The sequence below is a fragment of the Podarcis liolepis genome (assembly GCF_965112155.1).
Source record: "Podarcis liolepis genome assembly, chromosome: 4".
Taxonomy (NCBI): domain Eukaryota; kingdom Metazoa; phylum Chordata; class Lepidosauria; order Squamata; family Lacertidae; genus Podarcis; species Podarcis liolepis.
The window spans coordinates 53,105,152-53,118,211 of NC_139558.1; the positions used below are offsets into that span (position 1 = coordinate 53,105,152).

Sequence of the window (13,060 nt, forward strand, 5' to 3'; positions counted from 1 at the left end):
AAGTAACAATATGATAAAACCTCATTGAAATGCACTAGAATTTTATTCTGACTTAATGCCATCAGGAATTGTTTTTCCCCTCCGCAAAACAAGGGGGGTGCACTCTGTGTTTCAAACATATTTTGTTTCAAAGGTGAGCAGAACCCACTTTGTTTGACAATTTCTTTCAAAAAGCTTTTACTGCAGGTAAAAGATAATTGAGGTGTTTAAGAGCTAGAGCAAGACAGTAAGTTCTGATTGATTGTGACAGAGATTTGGCTCTGAGCTTTTCCTGATAGGCAGTGATGGATGCCAAAGTCCCATTAAGTTTATAGAAAAGAAAAACTTTATGTTTATATTTTATTTTGTTTTTCATAATCTCATTTAAATCTTATGGTCCATTTATACCCTGTAGATTTCCTTGGATTTGAAATGTGAATAATCAAATCAAATAACAAATCTACCACTTATGTCAATCATAACATTTTCAATACCATTGCATCATAGCTATGGGTCCCCCTCCAAATTAAAAATAAAATTCTGGGATTTCAGATTTTTCACACTGCTACTTGCAAACTATTATATTGTTGCACACTACCCCAATCTCTGAGTAGTACAAAATTCCAGAGGTTCCAGGTGCTTACCCAGGGTTTGTGTTTCCTTTGGAATGAAGGATAGCAGAGACTGGGGCGTCTTTATGCTATGTGGTTTATTTACACATATATACAACTTGAGCCTACGATGGAGAGGTTCACAGCATTAATACCCCGATAGGATCTTGCTTCTCCCAAAACCACAGCCTTTGATTCCAGCTGAAATCAAGCCCAGCCTGCAGCCTTGCTTCTATCTTCTAGTTCACATAACTCAAACTCTCAACTCTGGCCTTTGTCTTTCTAACTACCAGCAAATTGAAGGAGGGAGACTCATCCATTTGCTGTCATTTCCTTTGTTACTTAATGCTCCATAGTTAGAGGACCATTACCTCACCAGAAAGCTAGCCTGGCTATTCTAGGAATTGAATCCATTAAAAGGGGGCTCAATCATACAACCTACCCCTCCCCAAAACTCACAGCAGTGTGTCTGTGTCTGTGTCTGTGTCTTCGTCTTCCTGACTTGTGTGGAAGGCGGCTAGAATTTAAGTAAATCACAATCTAAGGAAGAGGAAGAAGAAACTTTTTCAGTGGATTATTGTCCCGCTGACTTAAGACATCTCAACTGCCTCATGGTCATGCTAGATAGAAATGTGTCCCTTTGCAGAACAAGTGGAATGTGTGTGTGTGTGTGTGTGTGTGTGTGTGTGTGTGTGTGTGAGAGAGAGAGAGAGAGAGAGAGAGAGAGAGAGAGAGAGAGAGAGGTGTATTCATTCTCATTTTATAGCTTCTGGGCACCATTTTTATTTAGCCTAGCTGTAACTAGGCTCCCAGACTGTAGTGTGACAATGAATTAAGGCCTAGATTCATAGTTGGCAATACCTTCATAATAAGAACTCCAGACGTTCTGGAAGAGAATATTAAACGTGTTAGAAGCACAATCTTAAAAAAAAATAAAAATTATAGTATTCCTTTTCCACCTACACAACATCCACCTTAATCATCTTACACCCACATAACTGGCTCGACTTCAATGACACTGTCTCCTCTGCTAGCTTAAGAAACTGTTATATATTTCCATGATAGCTGAAAATGAACAATTTTCAAGTCAAGTTGTTAAATTCTACATGCTTGGAACAGTGTGTGGGTGTTGTATGGATTGGCATAGAGGACTGAAGAAATCACCCCCTTCTGGGTGCGCGCGCGCACACACGCACACACACACACACAGAGTTCTGATGACAAGCTGCTTGTTTACTTATAGACTTGAATAAAGGCTTTTACTGCATAGCAGTCTTTAGCTAAGAAAATTGTATGTAACATCAAGATCAATGGTTTCAAATGCAATTTAAAAGTTTAGTGGGATCAATAGGATGCCACTGTCCCTGTGGTTCCCTAGACAAAGATAAGCAAATGTGCCAAAGTTGGAACTCAGGCTCAGGAGTCCTGTTAACTTATGCCAGCTATGTTTGAAACTTAGAAGCAATCGGATGTGTTGGGCCAACAAAATGGTGACTTGACTTCCATTGACAGTGTTTCTTTCCAGGCCACTTCCATGTAGTTAATCTCTTTTGAACATTATCAGCACTGGGGTGGGAGTAACCACACTATGGTTACCAGAGTGTGAGGGGTATTTTAATGACTCCCAATCTGTTAACTTTAGTGGCTTGGATGCTGGGTTGCTCGTCTATGAAGAGCTCCTTCTGTTTACAGAAGGGTTCTAATACACCGGAGGCTCCTATCTGTGGCATGGGAAAAGTGGTTTTTGCTAATTTCTCCTCTGTAGCACCACCACCATCCATGCTGTTCTGGGGGGTTCCCTGGCCCTCTGGAGCAGATCTGCAGAAGAGAAAGGGGAAAGTGGTAAATAGCACCTCCCCTCATTTGAACCAGAGCATAATTCCAGTCATAGAAATCTGGATTCCAAGTCATTGTCTTAATACCACCTGCCGCTGTTCTAATTGTGTTTGTTTTTATTACACTGCTTAGAGTCTATTGTTAGCTAACTTGAAACATTCATCAAAAGGCAGAATATAAACCCTTAAATAAATAAATAAATAAATAGGCATTGAAGGTACAGTGGTACCTTGGCTCCCAAACAAATCGGCTCCTGAATGCCACAAACCCGGAAGTAAGTGTTCCAGTTTGCAAACGTTTTTCAGAAGCCGAATGTCCGACTTGGCTTCCGCGGCTTCCGATTGAAGAAGCCATGCCTTGGTTTTCAAACTGTTTCAGGAGTCATATGGACTCCCGGAATGGATTAAGTTCGAGAACCAAGATTCCACTGTTGGTGAGAGTCAACTGGTACCCGCTTGCTTGCAGAGTAAACCCAATAGTGTATTACTAAACAGTATGAAATGAAACTGATGTTCTGATTATTTCTGCACCAGAACTCATGACACAACTGACTAGAGTGATGTGTAAAGGTAAAGGTAAAGGGACCCCTGACCATTAGGTCCAGTCGTGGCCAACTCTGGGGTTGCGGCACTCATCTCGCTTTATTGGCTGAGGGAGCCAGCGTACAGCTTCCGGGTCATGTGGCCAGCATGACTAAGCCGCTTCTGGCGAACCAGAGCAGCACACTTGCACTTTGATGTGCTTTTGAACTGCTAGGTTGGCAGGAGCAGGGACCGAGCAACGGGAGCTCACCCCATCGCAGGGATTCGAACCGCCAACCTTCTGATCGGCAAGTCCTACGCTCTGTGGTTTAACCCACAGCACCACCCATGTCCCAGAGTGATGTGTAGTATGGAACAAATCAATAGCACGCTATCATGTTGGAGTTTTTGTCCCTGATTTCCCACCAATATGCTCTGTAAGTGGCATTAAAGCAACACATGAAACATTGCTACAATACTCAAAATTCACACAATTTGCTAATAAATGTTGAGCACACAAAAATAACTGGAACATATGCAAAAACAATTCTTTGCAATCAAAAGTATGGGTGACTGTATCCATCATCTCAAGGAGGAGATCTTATAAGGCTGGTATTAAACCTTTCTCACTGCTTTGTTCACGTAATCTCAGCAGACAGCACATCAGCATCTCATGGTAATTTGTTGTTCAGTTTCACCATATGCTTATTATAGCCTGATCTGATCTATCCATCATTTCCTACTTATTCTCTTGCAACCACATCTTAACTGTCCCACTGCTTCTCTGAAGTCTGCTAATTGTCTCCTCCCTGCTGACAGTTAAATTTCCTTTACCACCCCTCAGATGACAAAGGTAATTTTCACGTTATGATAATCAGTCCATGTCAATAACTACGGGGAAAGACCAAATAAGTTCTATGGTATAGTTCAGATTATGTTTTTGTTGTTGATTAGTTGTTTAGTTGTGTCCGACTCTTCATGACCCCATGGACCAGAGCACACCAGGCACTCCTGTCTTCCACTGCCTCCCGCAGTTTGGTCAAACTCATGCTTGTAGCTTTGAGAACACTGTCCAACCATCTCGTCCTCCGTCATCATCCCCGTCTCCTTGCGCCCTCAATCTTTCCCAACATCAGGATCTTTTCCAGGGAGTCTTCTCTTCTTATGAGGTGGCCAAAGTATTGGAGTCTCAGCTTCAGGATCTGCCCTTCCAGTGAGCACTCAGAGCTGATTTCCTTAAGAATGGATGCGTTTGATCTTGCAGTCCATGGGACTCTCAAGATTCTCCTCCAGCACCATAATTCAAAAGTATCAATTCTTCAGCAATCAGCCTTCTTTATGGTCCAGCTCTCACTTCCATACATCACTACTGGGAAAACCATAGCTTTAACTATATGGACCTTTGTTGGCAAGGTGATGTCTCTGCTTTAGGAAGTCATTATTTTAGCTAAACTGAAGTTCCAAAAATTCTAGGTCTTTTTGTCCACTGAGGATTCCTGAAGTCCTGAAAGCACAATATCAGTAGCAATGGAATCCAGTGCCAAAGTTCAATGAAATTACATGGGCTACAGAAACCTCTTCTATCTGTCTACATGCATCCATTAGCTATTTACTGTGACAACAGAAAATGTCTGTAATTATTCTAACTGCTAAGAGAGGAAACAGTTGACAATAGGATCATCCTGTGAAACTGATTGGCAGTTTCCTCTCATAAAGTGCAGATCCTCCTCCTCCTCCTCCTCGTCTTCTTCTTCTTCTTCTTGAATCACACTGAGGAATTTTTAATCAAAGAACAACACTTTAATCAATTAACCACACCAATCAATTCATTAAATCTTGCAGCTCTTTTATTTTCACATAGTACTGACAGGATAATGTCAGGATAATGAAAAATAGACAAGTTCAGCCATGGGTTCAGAATGCCAACCCCTATATCAACACTTCCCAAATTAGCATTGCTTTGGCAACGATAATAAAAGCACAGAGAAAGATACTATGCAATTGCTTGACTTCTGTTGTCATTAAGAACAATGCTGTCTGGAGTTGGGTTATGAGGCACTCTCTTTCTTCAGAAAACAGAGGAATAGCATGGAAAGCACAATAAATACTAGCTAGCACCAAAAAAGGAGACAATGTTTTCTCTTATGCCTTCTCCGTTAAGTACCACTAATAACCGTCAAGTTCACTCTCCCAAGCCCTGCTCAATTTGAGTGAGTGTTGCAGGTGGAAGTGCTGTCTCGTATACTCACCATTACATACATACATCATGTTACTTGTATGCAGCCTTTCCATAGGTACAACCAGTGCTTTTTTCTTGGGGGCGGTGCAGGGATACGCATACCCCTAAACATTTTGTGAATCTTCATACTTTTGTCCATTTACTGTATTTATTTTTCCCAATTTGAACGATAAAATGGTTATTTTCTTGAGTCAAAATGAGAGTACCCCTAAACAATTTCTTTTAGAGAAAAAGCACTGGGTACAACCATGCACAAGGCGGCTTACAGCATGAAAAGATTTGCATTACAAATATAATAAAAGTAGTCATAACAATAAGCACATCAAAAAGCACACAACCAAATTGAACAGTTTCCACATAAATAATAAGATCTAAAATAAAGATGCCAAAGATTATTTTAGTAACATTAACAACCCCGTCCCACCCACTCCACCCCCCAAGAATTTAAAAATATCCTAACCAACACCTCAGCCCAATAGTCTGCAGCCTCGTCTTTTGTAGCTGGAGTCAGTCAGGGCCCTCCTCTCCCAGGCCAGGTGGGCAAAAGGCCTACAGGGCAGGAAGCAGGTCCTCCAGGACTCACAGCCAAGATGGCATTGCCAATTGAACTCAAGGGGTCTTATGTTTAAGTAGGCATATCTAGGATTGTGCTGTTAGTAATTTTCACTGTCTACAACACCCATGTAGACAAGGTGGCTATGGCAACAATCTCAGTGTTCCTTAGGTCATGGGTCGGCAAACTAAGGTCCGCGGGCTGGATCAGGCCCAATTGCCTTCTGGATCCAGCCCATGGACAGTCCGGGAATCACCACGTGGATCACCAGCACGCATGTTCTTTCCCTCTCCCTCACACGGCGGCGGCGGCGGCGGCTCCTCCCTCCCTCCCTCCTCCTGGCTTCTCCCTGCCCTGCCTAAAGGAGGAAGGGGGCTGGGCTTTGTTGGTGCCAGCAGCAGCAGCAGCGCTCGAGTGGCCGCCATTTTAAGCAGCCCCTCTCTGGAGCCCTTTCGCCTGCCACTCATCGTCCCGCTGCCTCACCAGCCCCTGCCACTTGCAAGACACAGGTAAGCAGCCACCAGGGCTCATGGTGCTCTTGCATCATTTTCCCCAAAAAATATAGTCCGGCCCCCCACAAGGTATGAGGGACAATGGACCAGCTCCCTGCTGAAAAGTTTGCTGACCCCTGCCATTGGGAGTGATCATCTGAAGGTGCTTCCATGTGTTTTGTAGACTGCTTTTCAGCTTCCCCTAAAATTTCTTCCAAATTATTTGGAATGGTTGCACTGAAGCCAAAGTGAGAGGAACAGGGGCCTGAACCAGGGCCAAAGGATGGAATAAGCTTTTATGAAAAGAGCCTTGTGCTATCTGGATTCCCGCCAGAGAGCTGGAGAGAAGATGAGACAGAAGAATAAGGCAGGCAAGAGGCCCCCTCAATCCATGTTTCGCTGACGATAGAGGAAATTAAGACCCTCTTCCCACCTCGCCACATTACCCCCACACACATACAGAAGCAGGAGCGCTTGTGTCAGTCTAGCTGCTTCCATGATATTATGCTGCATTCTTCCCAAAGGAAGTCACTTGGTGAAATCCTAGGCATGGCTGCTCAGAATTAAGTTCCACCAAGTTCAGTGGGATTTACTCCCACGTATATGCGTATGGGGTTGGAGCCTCAGTGGCAGCACCAGGGGGGGGAATATGGAGGGGTTCACAGACTGGGCAAAGTACAGATGGAATGAGAGAACAGATTTATTCCACATGTTAGTTTTCTGAAACAGAAATAATGATACATTTCACATTATTGCTGCCACCCCAACATACCTTCATTATAGTAAGTCCCATTGTTGTTTTTTCATGGTGTTATCTTTCAAGTTAGCACATTTCAGATTACAACCCTACAGTGGTACCTCGGGTTAAGTATTTAATTCGTTCCGGAGGTCTGTTCTTAACCTGAAACTGTTCTGAACCTGAAGCACCACTTTAGCTAATGGGGCGTCCTGCTGCTGCCGTGCTGCCGGAGCCCGATTTCTGTTCTTATCCTGAGGCAAAATTCTTAACCTGAAGCACTATTTCTGGGTTAGCGGAGTGTGTAACCTGAAGCGTATGTAACCTGAGGTACCACTGTATTTTATTTTTTCACTTTGTGGTTCAGTTATAACTTGTACGTGAGAAGTTTTTGCTGTTGTTATTGTTGTAGTTTTATTTGCACCCTGCCAATCTGACTGGCCACCAAGGGTTCAAGTAATCAAAGGGATGGGGTGGGGGGAGTTAATGTCAGAAAGGTTGGTTGCTCCTCCCTTCACTCTTCTCTAGAACCATTTATTAAGTGACTAGGAAAGCTTGTGACAGACTCAGCCGGTCAACCCCCTAGAAACATGTAAGGTGGCCAATCAAGCATTGCCAGGTGTCAGAACCCTTATGCTGTCATTATTGGGCCTGTGAACATACTGCTGATTTGGTCTGATTCATCATTCTGAAGATATTGCCTTGCATTTAGAAGCGCCAAGTCCTTAAGACTGTGAAGACTGGCTTGAAAGTGTGCGAGCAATTGGTGATGAAATCTCAGGAAGGCAGGGGAAGTGGGAAAAGGCAAGCAAGACTAGCAGTAACGTTTTCCCCTGCTGCATCCTACCTGATTCTATTCATTTTTGGTGGCTAAACTGAAACTAGTGATAGGATGAAGTTTCTCAAATTGCTTTTGACTCGTTTTTTTGGGGGGGTGGCGGAGTTTGGGCCCCCAAAGGGAAGGTGGTGGGGAAAGCAAATTTCTTAAAGGATTCATAAAGGGCAGCTTTACAATTGCCAACAACGCAAGGGTGAGTTCTTCCTCTCCCCACTCCACCACCCCCCCAAAAAAAAAAAAATTCACACAACACTCTCTAGCACCTTCAGGTTGTAGGGGCAGTTGTCTTTCAGAGAAGCTTTCCTTCCATTACTGCTCTGCTCAGTGAGCAGAGCCTAGTGATCCTCAAGCTTCTGAGGATTCCGCTAGACACTTTTTGAAAACCACTGTACCAGATAGTTCCCTTTCCTTCATTCTTTTCCTTTGTTTATGCCTCTCCTTGCTCCACCTCCCTGGGGAATGCCGGCTGCTCCCTGCGATCATTTCTGAGCACACACCTCTTTGTCATTCATTTCCCTCACTTTAAAGCCGCAGTGTTGCCTCTGCGCTGCCTGACTGACCCTACTAAATGGCAAATTTCACCGCTTGCCATGTATCCAAACGATCTAGGGCGGAAGAGCACGTCTTTGCTTTATGCTACATTTCCAGACATCATGTCTCATTAACATCTGTCTGGTTGAACAAAGCACTTCGCTCCACGGAATTGATGAAAGCCAGGCAGGGGCTCCAGCAATGTCCTGAACCACAAACAGAAGAGGAAGCAGCCATGATGTGACACTGAGCTGAGGGCGCATCTCTGGCTATTGATCTACAGTGGCCTCTTTAAACTAAGCACTCCCAGTTCCTGCATACAGATTTATACATGATGTGGAATCCACCTGTATGATATAATGAATTTGACATCTTCTCAACCCTCTCAGTTACCAAGTGTGCCACAAATGTAAAAATGTTATTTAAAATAAAGACAGCTGCAGCTACATACCATTTATTTATTTAGTTAGGGTTTTTTTAATAATAATAATAATAATAAACAACAACACCCTACACCTTTCATAGGTGTCAGTACAAAACATATTATATATCTCATCATTTCCCCCTAACAAAATATTCAGCCATTTTCCCAGACCTTTTTTGTAAACTCATGCTGATCTGTTTTATAGAGTTGCTGGTTTTAGTTCTATTTTTTTAAAGTATTCATTACTTAGTTGTGTTTTTAAGTTTATTGCAAGCAGTTCTGATAATGTTTTATTTGAATTATGAAGTAGGAATCTAAATACAAAATAAATAACTGTGCCAAGATTACATCAAATAGCTTTAAAGTGCTATTTAAAGTGCCCCCTTCTCCAAGGTTTATTAACTCAGTTGTTGTGGTTTTTTTAAAAAAATAGTTTAATTTAATCTAGAAATAACAGGGGAACATGACAATCTCTAAAGAGTGACAAAAGTTACAGCTGAGTTGAAACAACTCATCCATGTTTGTGTCCAGTCTTACCAAGTGCAACCACTGTAGCAGAGCTCACCCTGTGTCCTACTTTACAAAGGGCAGGCCTCCATTTTAGAGGGCTGCGTCAGAGGACAATCCTCTCTTTGTAGGAGTCCTCTGGTTAGGGTTGTCCAGTCCAAGGCCAGTTTAAAGAATCAGAAGAAGGGAGACAAGGGCCTTGAATCTGCCTGTCAACAAACTGAAGAGAGAACATGGCACCCAGTCACAGTCTTCTCCACTCAGGGGAGAGGTAATCTACAGCAATCATTTCTAAATGTGCATCTTAATATATAAGTCACCTAATGCAGAACTGGTCCATCTTTATTGGTGGTGGATAAGTAGCCACCCCAATTGTGGCTCCTATTTTGGACACATCTCAAAATGTCCATCTGTTTATGGTGGTGAAATCCAGCGACATTATATGTGTTTACATGATCACACAGAGATCTCTGTATTCTCTGATTCATTGTCTTGGACCACTTGACTTTGTTCACTCCACAACACTGATAGGAACATAGGAAGCTGCTTTATACCGAGTCCTACTATTGGTCCATCTACCTTGGTATTGTCTACAGTAGCTGGTGGTGGCTCCTCCAAGGTTGCAGGGAAGGGACATTCCTAGCCCGGCCCAGAGATGCTGGGAGCTGACTGCCTGCAAATAAGTTGCTCTACCGCTGAGGTACGGCCCTTCCCTATGTAACTATGACAGTTGTCATCAGGTCACATCACAGCACATTCAGCATGGAGTATTGTTGGCTGCATACCCTCACAGGAAATTGTTTAGAGAAGTCATTGTCAGTCATGGAGTTCCAGGTGATGGCAGCAGCCATTCTTTGACACCAGTTTGGCATTAGCTCCTCCGTGACCTCATCACCAACCATAGACAGATGCAGCCATGTTAGACGCGAAGGTGGATTTTAAGGGAATACTAGACATTTACCCTCTCCCCCCTTAAAAAAACTAGAATCTTTGATTTGAAAGAGGAGACACAAAAAATACCATAGTACTTATAGAAATACATCATTTAGTAAGATTATTTTTCCTAGCATCTCTAGCTGAATAGTTCCTCAAGCTAGCACTCTTCTGCATCTGGGGCTTTGAAAGGACAGTTAACTCACCACATTTTGCCTTTTGTATGTTCTTCTTCTTTGGAGTTCTTCAAAATGACTCCAGATCTCCTCCTGAATACATGAACCTGAAGTCCCATTTGTTTCTCCCCACTGCTTTTCATTCCAAATGAGTTGGTTCAAAGGAAAATATATCTTTGTTTATTCTCCAGGCCTTTTCCTTGCAAGGCAATATTTTTTTCTTCCACGGAATCACTTTAGGAGGAATACACACAAGGGATGATGTGTCAGGACTCAAAATCCACATGGATTTTTCAGGGGGGGGAGCAGATGCAACTTACCTGAGGAACGTTCCACTTTGCAGGTGACAATGTATCTGAGATCTTATCCTGATGTCTGTTCCTGATACCATGCGCCTTTAGGTTTTAGAAATAGCAAGGCAGGAGTAATATGCTGCTGATCACACCCATTAAAACATTTAAACGATATATACATATAATGTGAGGAGGAATCCTTTTATACATGCCACAAAGGCAACACCCTCCCCATCGCTACCTGTAGCCTATTGGTTTCAATAGTCTTTCTCAGACACTTGTCAGGCTGCGTACCCGCCATATATTTAAAGCGCATTGAAAGCACATTTCCTCCCCAAATAATCCTGGGAACTGTAGTTTGCCTCTCACAGAACTTCAATTCCCAGAGTTTTCTGCATGCATATCCAGGCATACTCAGTTCCAGGATACATTCCATTCAGGCAAAACCACTCAAGGGTGCACAGTGGAGCCAGCTAGGGACATGATTTAATGATGTAGGAAGGAGCCTGGTTTGAGGAGAAGCCAAAGGCTGGCTAGACAGGCCTGGGTCTGGCTCCTGCCAAAGAACAATGACAGATGTACTGTCTTGTCAGTAAGGAAGCCAAGTTTTAGTCTAGCAAAGTGACAGCATATAATCAGCAACGGGAGAAGAGCAGAAATTAGTCCAGTTACCTGAGGAGCCCATAATGAAGGAAGAATCAAGCCAACTCCAGAGAGGGGCTTCAGGAGTTCCTGAAATCGGGAGAAGGCCTGGGCTCAGGATTCTGGGATCAGGAGCAGCAATCTAAAACTGCACATGAGCATGAAATTGTTCCAACAGTTGGCCCTGCCTACCCACCCACCCACCCGCCTGCCTGCCTGCCTGCCTGCCTGTGTTTAAATGCTGGGCTCCATTTTCACTTCTATGATAATTCTTTTGAAGACATTACTTGAGAGTCCTTTTCAGGCCAAGACCAAGACACCGCAATGGTTGTTTTGGGACCCATTAGGAATCCTGTGTTAAAATTTTGGATGCTAATGTGTAGTAGTAGTAATAATAATAATAATAATAATAATAATAATAATAATAATAATAATAATTTATTATTTATACCCCGCCCATCTGGCTGGGCTTCCCCAGCCACTCTGGGCGGCTTCCAAAAAAATATTAAAATACTGTAATACACCAAACATTAAAAGCTTCCCTAAACAGGGCTGCCTTCAGATGTCTTCTAAAAGTCTGATAGTTGTTGTTTTCTTTGACATCTGATAGGAGGGCATTCCACAGGAAGGGCACCACCACCGAGAAGGCCCTCTGCCTGGTTCCCTGTAACTTGGCTTCTCGCAGTGAGGGAACCGCCAGAAGGCCCTCAGCGCTGGACCTCAGTGTCCTCAATATTTTCTTATGTCCTCAAGATTTTCTAGAGCAACCTTCAAAGTTGTCTGATTCTGTAACTATAAGGTTGCCTTTCCATTGACAGGCCTTTTGAAACAATGACAGGTGAGAGGAAATGATGCATGCTATACTTAGAATAAAAGTATTAATTTTTATCCTTTTTAAGAAGTACAGTATTTTACGCTTCCAGGCTTATGCAGAAATTGAGAAAGAATGTTATGTGATAGTTTGCTGATGATCTATCATTTTTATTTTTTACATGATTTCTATTATAAATATGTATAGTTGAAAAATGCTTTGCATTTTTTTTATGAAATTGTGGTATTTTTATAAATGTATAAATATTTCTCCAGAGACCTCAGGATATGATAAAAACTAGATCCATGCCTTAAAAAATGAAGCATCGTGGATAATTTTCTCATCTTTAGTTGAAAGTGATGGTAGATGGTAGACTCAGGGAGTTAAACACTGTGAGTAGAAGCCTGGTGATGCCCTTGTGCTCACAGAAGGGTTTTTGATGGAGCAGAATCTTCCATTAAGTGGGGCAGCCCTACCTGAAAAAAATTGCTCCAGAAAATTCAGGGACCCTCTAGGCCACTGTGGATGCAGGAGCAGGGCAAGGGGGAAGAGATGAATCTTATGGTTCAGGGACGTCCAACTCCCAAGAGACTGCAATCTGCTCCCAGAATTAAAAAAACTGGCAGTGATCTACCCATGGGAGGAGGACCCAAAGTTGTTGAGCTTTTTTAGGGGGCCAGGGCAAAGCTGTTGAGCTAATTTTAGGGGGGTGGCACCAGAGTTCTTGAGCTTCTTGGGGGGGGGGCATAAATCACTCACCAAACAATAAACCGGGCAGCAATAGCACCGTCTTCCATTTTTGCAATCGTGTGCAAATGAAGGACAGAGCGAGGGGGCAGGGCAGATATCACCCGGGATCCACCTGTCAATCATGGTCAAGCGGTTGGACATCCCTGTTATAGCTCAATTCTTTTAGCAAAGGCAACCACTAAAACCATT

The 13,060-nt window shown here is 43.0% G+C and overlaps 1 protein-coding gene and 1 long non-coding RNA gene across 5 annotated transcripts in view; one reads left to right on the forward strand and one right to left on the reverse strand.

Annotated features, from left to right (window-relative positions):
* LOC310705604 overlaps window positions 1-13,060 on the reverse strand; it is a 328,640-nt gene that overhangs the window by 211,192 nt on the left and 104,388 nt on the right. The gene's annotated exons all lie outside the window — the stretch shown is intronic.
* KCNJ6 (potassium inwardly rectifying channel subfamily J member 6) overlaps window positions 1-13,060 on the forward strand; it is a 107,845-nt gene that overhangs the window by 93,516 nt on the left and 1,269 nt on the right. The gene's annotated exons all lie outside the window — the stretch shown is intronic.